This window comes from Euprymna scolopes, chromosome 10 (assembly GCF_053919585.1).
Source record: "Euprymna scolopes isolate OS-2025 chromosome 10, ASM5391958v1, whole genome shotgun sequence".
NCBI classification, from domain to species: domain Eukaryota; kingdom Metazoa; phylum Mollusca; class Cephalopoda; order Sepiida; family Sepiolidae; genus Euprymna; species Euprymna scolopes.
The window spans coordinates 65,586,552-65,605,546 of record NC_136491.1 but is presented as its reverse complement, the minus strand read 5'-3'; positions in this window follow the sequence as shown (position 1 = coordinate 65,605,546).

The following is an 18,995-nucleotide window of genomic DNA, read 5'->3' as shown; positions in this document are numbered from 1 at the left end:
GCATGTAAAAGATATATTAGCCCAAAAAGACAGCATCATATGCATGTAAAAGATATATTAGCCGACATAGACAGCATCATATGCATGTAAAAGATATATGAGCCAACATAGACAGCATCGTATGCATGTAAAAGATATATTAGCCGACATAGACAGCATCATATGCATGTAAAAGATATATTAGCCAACATAGACAGCATCATATGCATGTAAAAGATATATTAGCCAACATAGACAGCATCATATGCATGTAAAAGATATATTAGCCGACATAGACAGCATCATATGCATGTAAAAGATATATTAGCCGACATAGACAGCATCATATGCATGTAAAAGATATATTAGCCAACATAGACAGCATCATATGCATGTAAAAGATATATTAGCCAACACAGACAGCATCATATGCATGTAAAAGATATATTAGCAGACATAGACAGCATCATATGCATGTAAAAGATATATTAGCCAACACAGACAGCATCATATGCATGTAAAAGATATATTACCAAAAATAGACAGCATCATATGCATGTAAAAGATATATTAGCCAACAGAGACAGCATCATATGCATGTAAAAGATATATTAGCCGACATAGACAGCATCATATGCATGTAAAAGATATATTAGCCAAAATAGACAGCATCATATGCATGTAAAAGATATATTAGCCAACATAGACAGCATCATATGCATGAAAAAGATATATTAGCCAACATAGACAGCATCATATGCATGTAAAAGATATATTAGCCGACATAGACAGCATCATATGCATGTAAAAGATATATTACCAAAAATAGACAGCATCATATGCATGTAAAAGATATATTAGTCAACATAGACAGCATCATATGCATGTAAAAGATATATTAGCCAACATAGACAGCATCATATGCATGTAAAAGATATATTAGCCGACATAGACAGCATCATATGCCTGTAAAAGATATATTACCAAAAATAGACAGCATCATATGCATGTAAAAGATATATTAGCCAAAATAGACAGCATCATATGCATGTAAAAGATATATTACCAAAAATAGACAGCATCATATGCATGTAAAAGATATATTAGCCAACATAGACAGCATCATATGCATGTAAAAGATATATTAGCCGACATAGACAGCATCATATGCATGTAAAAGATATATTAGCCGACATAGACAGCATCATATGCATGTAAAAGATATATTAGCTAAAATAGACAGCATCATATGCATGTAAAAGATATATTAGCCGACATAGACAGCATCATATGCATGTAAAAGATATATTAGCCGAGATAGACAGCATCATATGCATGTAAAAGATATAATAGCCAAAATAGACAGCATCATATGCATGTAAAAGATATATTAGCCAAAATAGACAGCATCATATGCATGTAAAAGATATATTAGCCGACATAGACAGCATCATATGCATGTAAAAGATATATTAGCCAAAATAGACAGCATCATATACATGTAAAAGATATATTAGCCGACATAGACAGAATCATATGCATGTAAAAGATATATTAGCCAACATAGACAGCATCATATGCATGTAAAAGATATATTAGCCAACATAGACAGAATCATATGCATGTAAAAGATATATTAGCCAACATAGACAGCATCATATGCATGTAAAAGATATATTAGCCGACATAGACAGCATCATATGCATGTAAAAGATATATTAGCCGACATAGACACTATCATATGCATGTAAAAGATATATGAGCCAAAATAGACAGCATCATATGCATGTAAAAAATATATTAGCCAACATAGACAGCATCATATGCATGCAACGGATATATTAGCCAAAAATAGACAGCATCATATGCATGTAAAAGATATATTAGCGAACATAGACAGTATCATATGCATGTAAAAGATATATTAGCCAACATAGACAGCATCATATGCATGTAAAAGATATATTAGCCAAAATAGACAGCATCATATGCATGTAAAAGATATATTAGCCAACATAGACAGCATCATATGCATGTAAAAGATATATTAGCCAAAATAGACAGCATCAGATGCATGTAAAAGATATATTAGCCAACATAGACAGCATCATATGCATGTAAAAGATATATTAGCCAACATAGACAGCATCATATGTATGTAAAAGATATATTAGCCAACATAGACAGCATCATATGCATGTAAAAGATATATTAGCCAACATAGACAGCATCATATGCATGTAAAAGATATATAAGCCAACATAGACAGCATCATATGCATGTAAAAGATATATTAGCCAACATAGACAGCATCATATGCATGTAAAAGATATATTAGCCAACATAGACAGCATCATATGCATGTAAAAGATACATTAGCCAACATAGACAGCATCATATGCATGTAAAAGATATATTAGCCAACATAGACAGCATCATATGCATGTAAAAGATATATTAGCCGACATAGACAGCATCATATGCATGTAAAAGATATATTAGCCAAAATAGACAGCATCATATGCATGTAAAAGATATATTAGCCAACATAGACAGCATCATATGCATGTAAAAGATATATTAGCCGACATAGACAGCATCATAAGCATGTAAAAGATATATTAGCCGACATAGACAGCATCATATGCATGTAAAAGATATATTAGCGAACATAGACAGTATCATATGCATGTAAAAGATATATTAGCCAACATAGACAGCATCATATGCATGTAAAAGATATATTAGCCGACATAGACAGCATCATATGCATGTAAAAGATATATTAGCGAACATAGACAGTATCATATGCATGTAAAAGATATATTAGCCAACATAGACAGCATCATATGCATGTAAAAGATATATTAGCGAACATAGACAGTATCATATGCATGTAAAAGATATATTAGCCAAAATAGACAGCATCATATGCATGTAAAAGATATATTAGCCAAAATAGACAGCATCATATGCATGTAAAAGATATATTAGCTGACATAGACAGCATCATATGCATGTAAAAGATATATTAGCCGACATAGACAGCATCATATGCATGTAAAAGATATATTAGCCAACATAGACAGCATCATATGCATGTAAAAGATATATTAGCCAAAATAGACAGCATCAGATGCATGTAAAAGATATATTAGCCGACATAGACAGCATCATATGCATGTAAAAGATATATTAGCCGACATAGACAGCATCATATGCATGTAAAAGATATATTAGCGAACACAGAAAGTATCATATGCATGTAAAAGATATATTAGCCAACATAGACAGCATCATATGCATGTAAAAGATATATTAGCCGACATAGACAGCATCATATGCATGTAAAAGATATATTAGCCGACATAGACAGCATCATATGCATGTAAAAGATATATTAGCCAACATAGACAGCATCATATGCATGTAAAAGATATATTAGCCAACACAGACAGCATCATATGCATGTAAAAGATATATTAGCCGACATAGACAGCATCATATGCATGTAAAAGATATATTAGCCAAAATAGACAGCATCATATGCATGTAAAAGATATATTAGCCAAAATAGACAGCATCATATGCATGTAAAAGATATATTAGCCAAAATAGACAGCATCATATGCATGTAAAAGATATATTAGCCGACATAGACAGCATCATATGCATGTAAAAGATATATTAGCCAAAATAGACAGCATCATATGCATGTAAAAGATATATTAGCCAACATAGACAGCATCATATGCATGTAAAAGATATATTAGCCGAGATAGACAGCATCATATGCATGTAAAAGATATAATAGCCAAAATAGACAGCATCATATGCATGTAAAATATATATTAGCCGACATAGACAGCATCATATGCATGTAAAAGATATATTAGCCAAAATAGACAGCATCATATGCATGTAAAAGATATATTAGCCGACATAGACAGCATCATATGCATGTAAAAGATATATTAGCCAACATAGACAGCATCATATGCATGTAAAAGATATATTAGCCAACATAGACAGAATCATATGCATGTAAAAGATATATTAGCCAACATAGACAGCATCATATGCATGTAAAAGATATATTAGCCGACATAGACACTATCATATGTATGTAAAAGATATATGAGCCAAAATAGACAGCATCATATGCATGTAAAAGATATATTAGCCAAAATAGACAGCATCATATGCATGTAAAAGATATATTAGCCAACATAGACAGCATCATATGCATGTAAAAGATATATTAGCAAACACAGACAGCATCATACGCATGTAAATGATATATTAGCCAACATAGACAGCATCATATGCATGTAAAAGATATATTAGCCGACATAGACAGCAGCATAGGCATGTAAAAGATATATTAGCCAACATAGACAGCATCATATGCATGTAAAAGATATATTAGCCAACATAGACAGCATCATATGCATGTAAAAGATATATTAGCCAAAATAGACAGCATCATATGCATGTAAAAGATATATTAGCCGACATAGACAGCATCATATGCATGTAAAAGATATATTAGCCAACATAGACAGCATCGTATGCATGTAAAAGATATATTAGCCGACATAGACAGCATCATATGCATGTAAAAGATATATTAGCCAACATAGACAGCATCATATGCATATAAAAGATATATTAGCCAACATAGACAGCATCATATGCATGTAAAAGATATATTAGCCGACATAGACAGCATCATATGCATGTAAAAGATATATTAGCCGACATAGACAGCATCATATGCATGTAAAAGATATATTAGCCAACATAGACAGCATCATATGCATGTAAAAGATATATTAGCCAACACAGACAGCATCATATGCATGTAAAAGATATATTAGCCGACATAGACAGCATCATATGCATGTAAAAGATATATTAGCCAACACAGACAGCATCATATGCATGTAAAAGATATATTACCAAAAATAGACAGCATCATATGCATTTAAAAGATATATTAGCCAACATAGACAGCATCATATGCATGTAAAAGATATATTAGCCGACATAGACAGCATCATATGCATGTAAAAGATATATTAGCCAAAATAGACAGCATCATATGCATGTAAAAGATATATTAGCCAACATAGACAGCATCATATGCATGTAAAAGATATATTAGCCAACATAGACAGCATCATATGCATGTAAAAGATATATTAGCCAACATAGACAGCATCATATGCATGTAAAAGATATATTACCAAAAATAGACAGCATCATATGCATGTAAAAGATATATTAGCCAACATAGACAGTATCATATGCATGTAAAAGATATATTAGCCGACATAGACAGCATCATATGCATGTAAAAGATATATTAGCCGACATAGACAGCATCATATGCATGTAAAAGATATATTAGCAAAAATAGACAGCATCATATGCATGTAAAAGATATATTATCCAACATAGACAGCATCATATGCATGTAAAAGATATATTAGCCGACATAGACAGCATCATATGCATGTAAAAGATATATTAGCCGACATAGACAGCATCATATGCATGTAAAAGATATATTAGCCAACATAGACAGTATCATATGCATGTAAAAGATATATTAGCCAACATAGACAGCATCATATGCATGTAAAAGATATATTAGCCGACATAGACAGCATCATATGCATGTAAAAGATATATTAGCCAAAATAGACAGCATCATATGCATGTAAAAGATATATTAGCCAAAATAGACAGCATCATATGCATGTAAAAGATATATTAGCTTACACAGACAGCATCATATGCATGTAAAAGATATATTAGCCAAAATAGACAGCATCATATGCATGTAAAAGATATATTAGCCAACATAGACAGCATCATATGCATGTAAAAGATATATTAGCCAAAATAGACAGCATCAGATGCATGTAAAAGATATATTAGCCGACATAGACAGCATCATATGCATGTAAAAGATATATTAGCCGACATAGACAGCATCATATGCATGTAAAAGATATATTAGCGAACACAGAAAGTATCATATGCATGTAAAAGATATATTAGCCAACATAGACAGCATCATATGCATGTAAAAGATATATTAGCCGACATAGACAGCATCATATGCATGTAAAAGATATATTAGCCGACGTAGACAGCATCATATGCATGTAAAAGATATATTAGCCAACATAGACAGCATGATATGCATGTAAAAGATATATTAGCCAACACAGACAGCATCATATGCATGTAAAAGATATATTAGCCGACATAGACAGCATCATATGCATGTAAAAGATATATTAGCCGACATAGACAGCATCATATGCATGTAAAAGATATATTAGCCAAAATAGACAGCATCATATGCATGTAAAAGATATATTAGCCGACATAGACAGCATCATATGCATGTAAAAGATATATTAGCCAACATAGACAGCATCATATGCATGTAAAAGATATATTAGCCAACACAGACAGCATCATATGCATGTAAAAGATATATTAGCCGACATAGACAGCATGATATGCATGTAAAAGATATATTAGTCAAAATAGACAGCATCATATGCATGTAAAAGATATATTAGCCGACATAGACAGCATCATATGCATGTAAAAGATATATTAGCCAACACAGACAGCATCATATGCATGTAAAAGATATATTAGCCGACATAGACAGCATGATATGCATGTAAAAGATATATTAGTCAAAATAGACAGCATCATATGCATGTAAAAGATATATTAGCCGACATAGACAGCATCATATGCATGTAAAAGATATATTAGCCAAAATAGACAGCATCATATGCATGTAAAAGATATATTAGCCGAAATAGACAGCATCATATGCATGTAAAAGATATATTAGCCAACATAGACAGCATCATATGCAGGTAAAAGATATATTAGCCAACACAGACAGCATCATATGCATGTAAAGGATATATTAGCCGACATAGACAGCATCATATGCATGTAAAAGATATATTAGCCAACACAGACAGGATCATATGAATGTAAAAGATATATTACCAAAAATAGACAGCATCATATGCATGTAAAATATATATTAGCCAACATAGACAGCATTATATGCATGTAAAAGATATATTAGCCGACATAGACAGCATCATATGCATGTAAAAGATATATTAGCCAACATAGACAGCATCATATTCATGTAAAAGATATATTAGCTAACATAGACAGCATCATATGCATGTAAAAGATATTTTAGCCAACATAGACAGCATCATATGCATGTAAAAGATATATTAGCCGACATAGACAGCATCATATGCATGTAAAAGATATATTAGCGAACATAGACAGTATCATATGCATGTAAAAGATATATTAGCCAACATAGACAGCATCATATGCATGTAAAAGATATATTAGCCGACATAGACAGCATCATATGCATGTAAAAGATATATTAGCGAACATAGACAGTATCATATGCATGTAAAAGATATATTAGCCAACATAGACAGCATCATATGCATGTAAAAGATATATTAGCGAACATAGACAGTATCATATGCATGTAAAAGATATATTAGCCAAAATAGACAGCATCATATGCATGTAAAAGATATATTAGCCAAAATAGACAGCATCATATGCATGTAAAAGATATATTAGCTGACACAGACAGCATCATATGCATGTAAAAGATATATTAGCCGACATAGACAGCATCATATGCATGTAAAAGATATATTAGCGAACACAGAAAGTATCATATGCATGTAAAAGATATATTAGCCAACATAGACAGCATCATATGCATGTAAAAGATATATTAGCCGACATAGACAGCATCATATGCATGTAAAAGATATATTAGCCGACATAGACAGCATCATATGCATGTAAAAGATATATTAGCCAACATAGACAGCATCATATGCATGTAAAAGATATATTAGCCAACACAGACAGCATCATATACATGTAAAAGATATATTAGCCGACATAGACAGCATCATATGCATGTAAAAGATATATTAGCCGACATAGACAGCATCATATGCATGTAAAAGATATATTAGCCAAAATAGTGGGCACCATATGCATGTAAAAGATATATTAGCCAAAATAGACAGCATCATATGCATGTAAAAGATATATTAGCCGACATAGACAGCATCATATGCATGTAAAAGATATATTAGCCAAAATAGACAGCATCATATGCATGTAAAAGATATAATAGCCAAAATAGACAGCATCATATGCATGTAAAAGATATATTAGCCAACATAGACAGCATCATATGCATGAAAAAGATATATTAGCCAACATAGACAGCATCATATGCATGTAAAAGATATATTAGCCGACATAGACAGCATCATATGCATGTAAAAGATATATTACCAAAAATAGACAGCATCATATGCATGTAAAAGATATATTAGTCAACATAGACAGCATCATATGCATGTAAAAGATATATTAGCCAACATAGACAGCATCATATGCATGTAAAAGATATATTAGCCGACATAGACAGCATCATATGCCTGTAAAAGATATATTACCAAAAATAGACAGCATCATATGCATGTAAAAGATATATTAGCCAAAATAGACAGCATCATATGCATGTAAAAGATATATTACCAAAAATAGACAGCATCATATGCATGTAAAAGATATATTAGCCAACATAGACAGCATCATATGCATGTAAAAGATATATTAGCCGACATAGACAGCATCATATGCATGTAAAAGATATATTAGCCGACATAGACAGCATCATATGCATGTAAAAGATATATTAGCTAAAATAGACAGCATCATATGCATGTAAAAGATATATTAGCCGACATAGACAGCATCATATGCATGTAAAAGATATATTAGCCGAGATAGACAGCATCATATGCATGTAAAAGATATAATAGCCAAAATAGACAGCATCATATGCATGTAAAAGATATATTAGCCAAAATAGACAGCATCATATGCATGTAAAAGATATATTAGCCGACATAGACAGCATCATATGCATGTAAAAGATATATTAGCCAAAATAGACAGCATCATATACATGTAAAAGATATATTAGCCGACATAGACAGAATCATATGCATGTAAAAGATATATTAGCCAACATAGACAGCATCATATGCATGTAAAAGATATATTAGCCAACATAGACAGAATCATATGCATGTAAAAGATATATTAGCCAACATAGACAGCATCATATGCATGTAAAAGATATATTAGCCGACATAGACAGCATCATATGCATGTAAAAGATATATTAGCCGACATAGACACTATCATATGCATGTAAAAGATATATGAGCCAAAATAGACAGCATCATATGCATGTAAAAAATATATTAGCCAACATAGACAGCATCATATGCATGCAACGGATATATTAGCCAAAAATAGACAGCATCATATGCATGTAAAAGATATATTAGCGAACATAGACAGTATCATATGCATGTAAAAGATATATTAGCCAACATAGACAGCATCATATGCATGTAAAAGATATATTAGCCAAAATAGACAGCATCATATGCATGTAAAAGATATATTAGCCAACATAGACAGCATCATATGCATGTAAAAGATATATTAGCCAAAATAGACAGCATCAGATGCATGTAAAAGATATATTAGCCAACATAGACAGCATCATATGCATGTAAAAGATATATTAGCCAACATAGACAGCATCATATGTATGTAAAAGATATATTAGCCAACATAGACAGCATCATATGCATGTAAAAGATATATTAGCCAACATAGACAGCATCATATGCATGTAAAAGATATATAAGCCAACATAGACAGCATCATATGCATGTAAAAGATATATTAGCCAACATAGACAGCATCATATGCATGTAAAAGATATATTAGCCAACATAGACAGCATCATATGCATGTAAAAGATACATTAGCCAACATAGACAGCATCATATGCATGTAAAAGATATATTAGCCAACATAGACAGCATCATATGCATGTAAAAGATATATTAGCCGACATAGACAGCATCATATGCATGTAAAAGATATATTAGCCAAAATAGACAGCATCATATGCATGTAAAAGATATATTAGCCAACATAGACAGCATCATATGCATGTAAAAGATATATTAGCCGACATAGACAGCATCATAAGCATGTAAAAGATATATTAGCCGACATAGACAGCATCATATGCATGTAAAAGATATATTAGCGAACATAGACAGTATCATATGCATGTAAAAGATATATTAGCCAACATAGACAGCATCATATGCATGTAAAAGATATATTAGCCGACATAGACAGCATCATATGCATGTAAAAGATATATTAGCGAACATAGACAGTATCATATGCATGTAAAAGATATATTAGCCAACATAGACAGCATCATATGCATGTAAAAGATATATTAGCGAACATAGACAGTATCATATGCATGTAAAAGATATATTAGCCAAAATAGACAGCATCATATGCATGTAAAAGATATATTAGCCAAAATAGACAGCATCATATGCATGTAAAAGATATATTAGCTGACATAGACAGCATCATATGCATGTAAAAGATATATTAGCCGACATAGACAGCATCATATGCATGTAAAAGATATATTAGCCAACATAGACAGCATCATATGCATGTAAAAGATATATTAGCCAAAATAGACAGCATCAGATGCATGTAAAAGATATATTAGCCGACATAGACAGCATCATATGCATGTAAAAGATATATTAGCCGACATAGACAGCATCATATGCATGTAAAAGATATATTAGCGAACACAGAAAGTATCATATGCATGTAAAAGATATATTAGCCAACATAGACAGCATCATATGCATGTAAAAGATATATTAGCCGACATAGACAGCATCATATGCATGTAAAAGATATATTAGCCGACATAGACAGCATCATATGCATGTAAAAGATATATTAGCCAACATAGACAGCATCATATGCATGTAAAAGATATATTAGCCAACACAGACAGCATCATATGCATGTAAAAGATATATTAGCCGACATAGACAGCATCATATGCATGTAAAAGATATATTAGCCAAAATAGACAGCATCATATGCATGTAAAAGATATATTAGCCAAAATAGACAGCATCATATGCATGTAAAAGATATATTAGCCAAAATAGACAGCATCATATGCATGTAAAAGATATATTAGCCGACATAGACAGCATCATATGCATGTAAAAGATATATTAGCCAAAATAGACAGCATCATATGCATGTAAAAGATATATTAGCCAACATAGACAGCATCATATGCATGTAAAAGATATATTAGCCGAGATAGACAGCATCATATGCATGTAAAAGATATAATAGCCAAAATAGACAGCATCATATGCATGTAAAATATATATTAGCCGACATAGACAGCATCATATGCATGTAAAAGATATATTAGCCAAAATAGACAGCATCATATGCATGTAAAAGATATATTAGCCGACATAGACAGCATCATATGCATGTAAAAGATATATTAGCCAACATAGACAGCATCATATGCATGTAAAAGATATATTAGCCAACATAGACAGAATCATATGCATGTAAAAGATATATTAGCCAACATAGACAGCATCATATGCATGTAAAAGATATATTAGCCGACATAGACACTATCATATGTATGTAAAAGATATATGAGCCAAAATAGACAGCATCATATGCATGTAAAAGATATATTAGCCAAAATAGACAGCATCATATGCATGTAAAAGATATATTAGCCAACATAGACAGCATCATATGCATGTAAAAGATATATTAGCAAACACAGACAGCATCATACGCATGTAAATGATATATTAGCCAACATAGACAGCATCATATGCATGTAAAAGATATATTAGCCGACATAGACAGCAGCATAGGCATGTAAAAGATATATTAGCCAACATAGACAGCATCATATGCATGTAAAAGATATATTAGCCAACATAGACAGCATCATATGCATGTAAAAGATATATTAGCCAAAATAGACAGCATCATATGCATGTAAAAGATATATTAGCCGACATAGACAGCATCATATGCATGTAAAAGATATATTAGCCAACATAGACAGCATCGTATGCATGTAAAAGATATATTAGCCGACATAGACAGCATCATATGCATGTAAAAGATATATTAGCCAACATAGACAGCATCATATGCATATAAAAGATATATTAGCCAACATAGACAGCATCATATGCATGTAAAAGATATATTAGCCGACATAGACAGCATCATATGCATGTAAAAGATATATTAGCCGACATAGACAGCATCATATGCATGTAAAAGATATATTAGCCAACATAGACAGCATCATATGCATGTAAAAGATATATTAGCCAACACAGACAGCATCATATGCATGTAAAAGATATATTAGCCGACATAGACAGCATCATATGCATGTAAAAGATATATTAGCCAACACAGACAGCATCATATGCATGTAAAAGATATATTACCAAAAATAGACAGCATCATATGCATTTAAAAGATATATTAGCCAACATAGACAGCATCATATGCATGTAAAAGATATATTAGCCGACATAGACAGCATCATATGCATGTAAAAGATATATTAGCCAAAATAGACAGCATCATATGCATGTAAAAGATATATTAGCCAACATAGACAGCATCATATGCATGTAAAAGATATATTAGCCAACATAGACAGCATCATATGCATGTAAAAGATATATTAGCCAACATAGACAGCATCATATGCATGTAAAAGATATATTACCAAAAATAGACAGCATCATATGCATGTAAAAGATATATTAGCCAACATAGACAGTATCATATGCATGTAAAAGATATATTAGCCGACATAGACAGCATCATATGCATGTAAAAGATATATTAGCCGACATAGACAGCATCATATGCATGTAAAAGATATATTAGCAAAAATAGACAGCATCATATGCATGTAAAAGATATATTATCCAACATAGACAGCATCATATGCATGTAAAAGATATATTAGCCGACATAGACAGCATCATATGCATGTAAAAGATATATTAGCCGACATAGACAGCATCATATGCATGTAAAAGATATATTAGCCAACATAGACAGTATCATATGCATGTAAAAGATATATTAGCCAACATAGACAGCATCATATGCATGTAAAAGATATATTAGCCGACATAGACAGCATCATATGCATGTAAAAGATATATTAGCCAAAATAGACAGCATCATATGCATGTAAAAGATATATTAGCCAAAATAGACAGCATCATATGCATGTAAAAGATATATTAGCTTACACAGACAGCATCATATGCATGTAAAAGATATATTAGCCAAAATAGACAGCATCATATGCATGTAAAAGATATATTAGCCAACATAGACAGCATCATATGCATGTAAAAGATATATTAGCCAAAATAGACAGCATCAGATGCATGTAAAAGATATATTAGCCGACATAGACAGCATCATATGCATGTAAAAGATATATTAGCCGACATAGACAGCATCATATGCATGTAAAAGATATATTAGCGAACACAGAAAGTATCATATGCATGTAAAAGATATATTAGCCAACATAGACAGCATCATATGCATGTAAAAGATATATTAGCCGACATAGACAGCATCATATGCATGTAAAAGATATATTAGCCGACGTAGACAGCATCATATGCATGTAAAAGATATATTAGCCAACATAGACAGCATGATATGCATGTAAAAGATATATTAGCCAACACAGACAGCATCATATGCATGTAAAAGATATATTAGCCGACATAGACAGCATCATATGCATGTAAAAGATATATTAGCCGACATAGACAGCATCATATGCATGTAAAAGATATATTAGCCAAAATAGACAGCATCATATGCATGTAAAAGATATATTAGCCGACATAGACAGCATCATATGCATGTAAAAGATATATTAGCCAACATAGACAGCATCATATGCATGTAAAAGATATATTAGCCAACACAGACAGCATCATATGCATGTAAAAGATATATTAGCCGACATAGACAGCATGATATGCATGTAAAAGATATATTAGTCAAAATAGACAGCATCATATGCATGTAAAAGATATATTAGCCGACATAGACAGCATCATATGCATGTAAAAGATATATTAGCCAACACAGACAGCATCATATGCATGTAAAAGATATATTAGCCGACATAGACAGCATGATATGCATGTAAAAGATATATTAGTCAAAATAGACAGCATCATATGCATGTAAAAGATATATTAGCCGACATAGACAGCATCATATGCATGTAAAAGATATATTAGCCAAAATAGACAGCATCATATGCATGTAAAAGATATATTAGCCGAAATAGACAGCATCATATGCATGTAAAAGATATATTAGCCAACATAGACAGCATCATATGCAGGTAAAAGATATATTAGCCAACACAGACAGCATCATATGCATGTAAAGGATATATTAGCCGACATAGACAGCATCATATGCATGTAAAAGATATATTAGCCAACACAGACAGGATCATATGAATGTAAAAGATATATTACCAAAAATAGACAGCATCATATGCATGTAAAATATATATTAGCCAACATAGACAGCATTATATGCATGTAAAAGATATATTAGCCGACATAGACAGCATCATATGCATGTAAAAGATATATTAGCCAACATAGACAGCATCATATTCATGTAAAAGATATATTAGCTAACATAGACAGCATCATATGCATGTAAAAGATATTTTAGCCAACATAGACAGCATCATATGCATGTAAAAGATATATTAGCCGACATAGACAGCATCATATGCATGTAAAAGATATATTAGCGAACATAGACAGTATCATATGCATGTAAAAGATATATTAGCCAACATAGACAGCATCATATGCATGTAAAAGATATATTAGCCGACATAGACAGCATCATATGCATGTAAAAGATATATTAGCGAACATAGACAGTATCATATGCATGTAAAAGATATATTAGCCAACATAGACAGCATCATATGCATGTAAAAGATATATTAGCGAACATAGACAGTATCATATGCATGTAAAAGATATATTAGCCAAAATAGACAGCATCATATGCATGTAAAAGATATATTAGCCAAAATAGACAGCATCATATGCATGTAAAAGATATATTAGCTGACACAGACAGCATCATATGCATGTAAAAGATATATTAGCCGACATAGACAGCATCATATGCATGTAAAAGATATATTAGCGAACACAGAAAGTATCATATGCATGTAAAAGATATATTAGCCAACATAGACAGCATCATATGCATGTAAAAGATATATTAGCCGACATAGACAGCATCATATGCATGTAAAAGATATATTAGCCGACATAGACAGCATCATATGCATGTAAAAGATATATTAGCCAACATAGACAGCATCATATGCATGTAAAAGATATATTAGCCAACACAGACAGCATCATATACATGTAAAAGATATATTAGCCGACATAGACAGCATCATATGCATGTAAAAGATATATTAGCCGACATAGACAGCATCATATGCATGTAAAAGATATATTAGCCAAAATAGTGGGCACCATATGCATGTAAAAGATATATTAGCCAAAATAGACAGCATCATATGCATGTAAAAGATATATTAGCCGACATAGACAGCATCATATGCATGTAAAAGATATATTAGCCAAAATAGACAGCATCATATGCATGTAAAAGATATAATAGCCAAAATAGACAGCATCATATGCATGTAAAAGATATATTAGCCAAAATAGACAGCATCATATGCATGTAAAAGATATATTAGCCGACATAGACACTATCATATGCATGTAAAAGATATATTAGCCAAAATAGACAGCATCATATGCATGTAAAAGATATATTAGCCGACATAGACAGCATCATATGCATGTAAAAGATATATTAGCCAACATAGACAGCATCATATGCATGTAAAAGATATATTAGCCAACATAGACAGAATCATATGCATGTAAAAGATATATTAGCCAACATAGACAGCATCATATGCATGTAAAAGATATATTAGCCGACATAGACAGCATCATATGCATGTAAAAGATATATTAGCCGACATAGACACTATCATATGCATGTAAAAGATATATGAGCCAAAATAGACAGCATCATATGCATGTAAAATATATATTAGCCAAAATAGACAGCATCCTATGCATGTAAAAGATATATTAGCCAACATAGACAGCATCATATGCATGTAAAAGATATATTAGCCAACACAGACAGCATCATATGCATGTAAAAGATATATTAGCCGACATAGACAGCATCATATGCATGTAAAAGATACATTAGCCAACATAGACAGCATCATATGCATGTAAAAGATATATTAGCCAACATAGACAGCATCATATGCATGTAAAAGATATATTAGCCCAAAAAGACAGCATCATATGCATGTAAAAGATATATTAGCCGACATAGACAGCATCATATGCATGTAAAAGATATATTAGCCAACATAGACAGCATCGTATGCATGTAAAAGATATATTAGCCGACATAGACAGCATCATATGCATGTAAAAGATATATTAGCCAACATAGACAGCATCATATGCATGTAAAAGATATATTAGCCAACATAGACAGCATCATATGCATGTAAAAGATATATTAGCCGACATAGACAGCATCATATGCATGTAAAAGATATATTAGCCGACATAGACAGCATCATATGCATGTAAAAGATATATTAGCCAACATAGACAGCATCATATGCATGTAAAAGATATATTAGCCAACATAGACAGCATCATATGCATGTAAAAGATATATTAGCCGACATAGACAGCATAATATGCATGTAAAAGATATATTAGCCAACACAGACAGCATCATATGCATGTAAAAGATATATTACCAAAAATAGACAGCATCATATGCATGTAAAAGATATATTAGCCAACAGAGACAGCATCATATGCATGTAAAAGATATATTAGCCGACATAGACAGCATCATATGCATGTAAAAGATATATTAGCCAAAATAGACAGCATCATATGCATGTAAAAGATATATTAGCCAACATAGACAGCATCATATGCATGTAAAAGATATATTAGCCAACATAGACAGCATCATATGCATGTAAAAGATATATTAGCCGACATAGACAGCATCATATGCATGTAAAAGATATATTACCAAAAATAGACAGCATCATATGCATGTAAAAGATATATTAGCCAACATAGACAGCATCATATGCATGTAAAAGATATATTAGCCAACATAGACAGCATCATATGCATGTAAAAGATATATTAGCCGACATAGACAGCATCATATGCCTGTAAAAGATATATTACCAAAAATAGACAGCATCATATGCATGTAAAAGATATATTAGCCAAAATAGACAGCATCATATGCATGTAAAAGATATATTACCAAAAATAGACAGCATCATATGGATGTAAAAGATATATTAGCCAACATAGACAGCATCATATGCATGTAAAAGATATATTAGCCGACATAGACAGCATCATATGCATGTAAAAGATATATTAGCCGACATAGACAGCATCATATGCATGTAAAAGATATATTAGCCAAAATAGACAGCATCATATGCATGTAAAAGATATATTAGCTGACACAGACAGCATCATATGCATGTAAAAGATATATTAGCCAAAATAGACAGCATCATATGCATGTAAAAGATATATTAGCCAACATAGACAGCATCATATGCATGTAAAAGATATATTAGCCAAAATAGACAGCATCAGATGCATGTAAAAGATATATTAGCCGACATAGACAGCATCATATGCATGTAAAAGATATATTAGCCGACATAGACAGCATCATATGCATGTAAAAGATATATTAGCGAACACAGAAAGTATCATATGCATGTAAAAGATATATTAGCCAACATAGACAGCATCATATGCATGTAAAAGATATATTAGCCGACATAGACAGCATCATATGCATGTAAAAGATATATTAGCCGACATAGACAGCATCATATGCATGTAAAAGATATATTAGCCAACATAGACAGCATCATATGCATGTAAAAGATATATTAGCCAACACAGACAGCATCATATGCATGTAAAAGATATATTAGCCGACATAGACAGCATCATATGCATGTAAAAGATATATTAGCCGACATAGACAGCATCATATGCATGTAAAAGATATATTAGCCAAAATAGACAGCATCATATGCATGTAAAAGATATATTAGCCAAAATAGACAGCATCATATGCATGTAAAAGATATATTAGCCGACATAGACAGCATCATATGCATGTAAAAGATATATTAGCCAAAATAGACAGCATCATATGCATGTAAAAGATATATTAGCCGACATAGACAGCATCATATGCATGTAAAAGATATATTAGCCGAGATAGACAGCATCATATGCATGTAAAAGATATAATAGCCAAAATAGACAGCATCATATGCATGTAAAAGATATATTAGCCAAAATAGACAGCATCATATGCATGTAAAAGATATATTAGCCGACATAGACACTATCATATGCATGTAAAAGATATATTAGCCAAAATAGACAGCATCATATGCATGTAAAAGATATATTAGCCGACATAGACAGCATCATATGCATGTAAAAGATATATTAGCCAACATAGACAGCATCATATGCATGTAAAAGATATATTAGCCAACATAGACAGAATCATATGCATGTAAAAGATATATTAGCCAACATAGACAGCATCATATGCATGTAAAAGATATATTAGCCGACATAGACAGCATCATATGCATGTAAAAGATATATTAACCGACATAGACACTATCATATGCATGTAAAAGATATATGAGCCAAAATAGACAGCATCATATGCATGTAAAA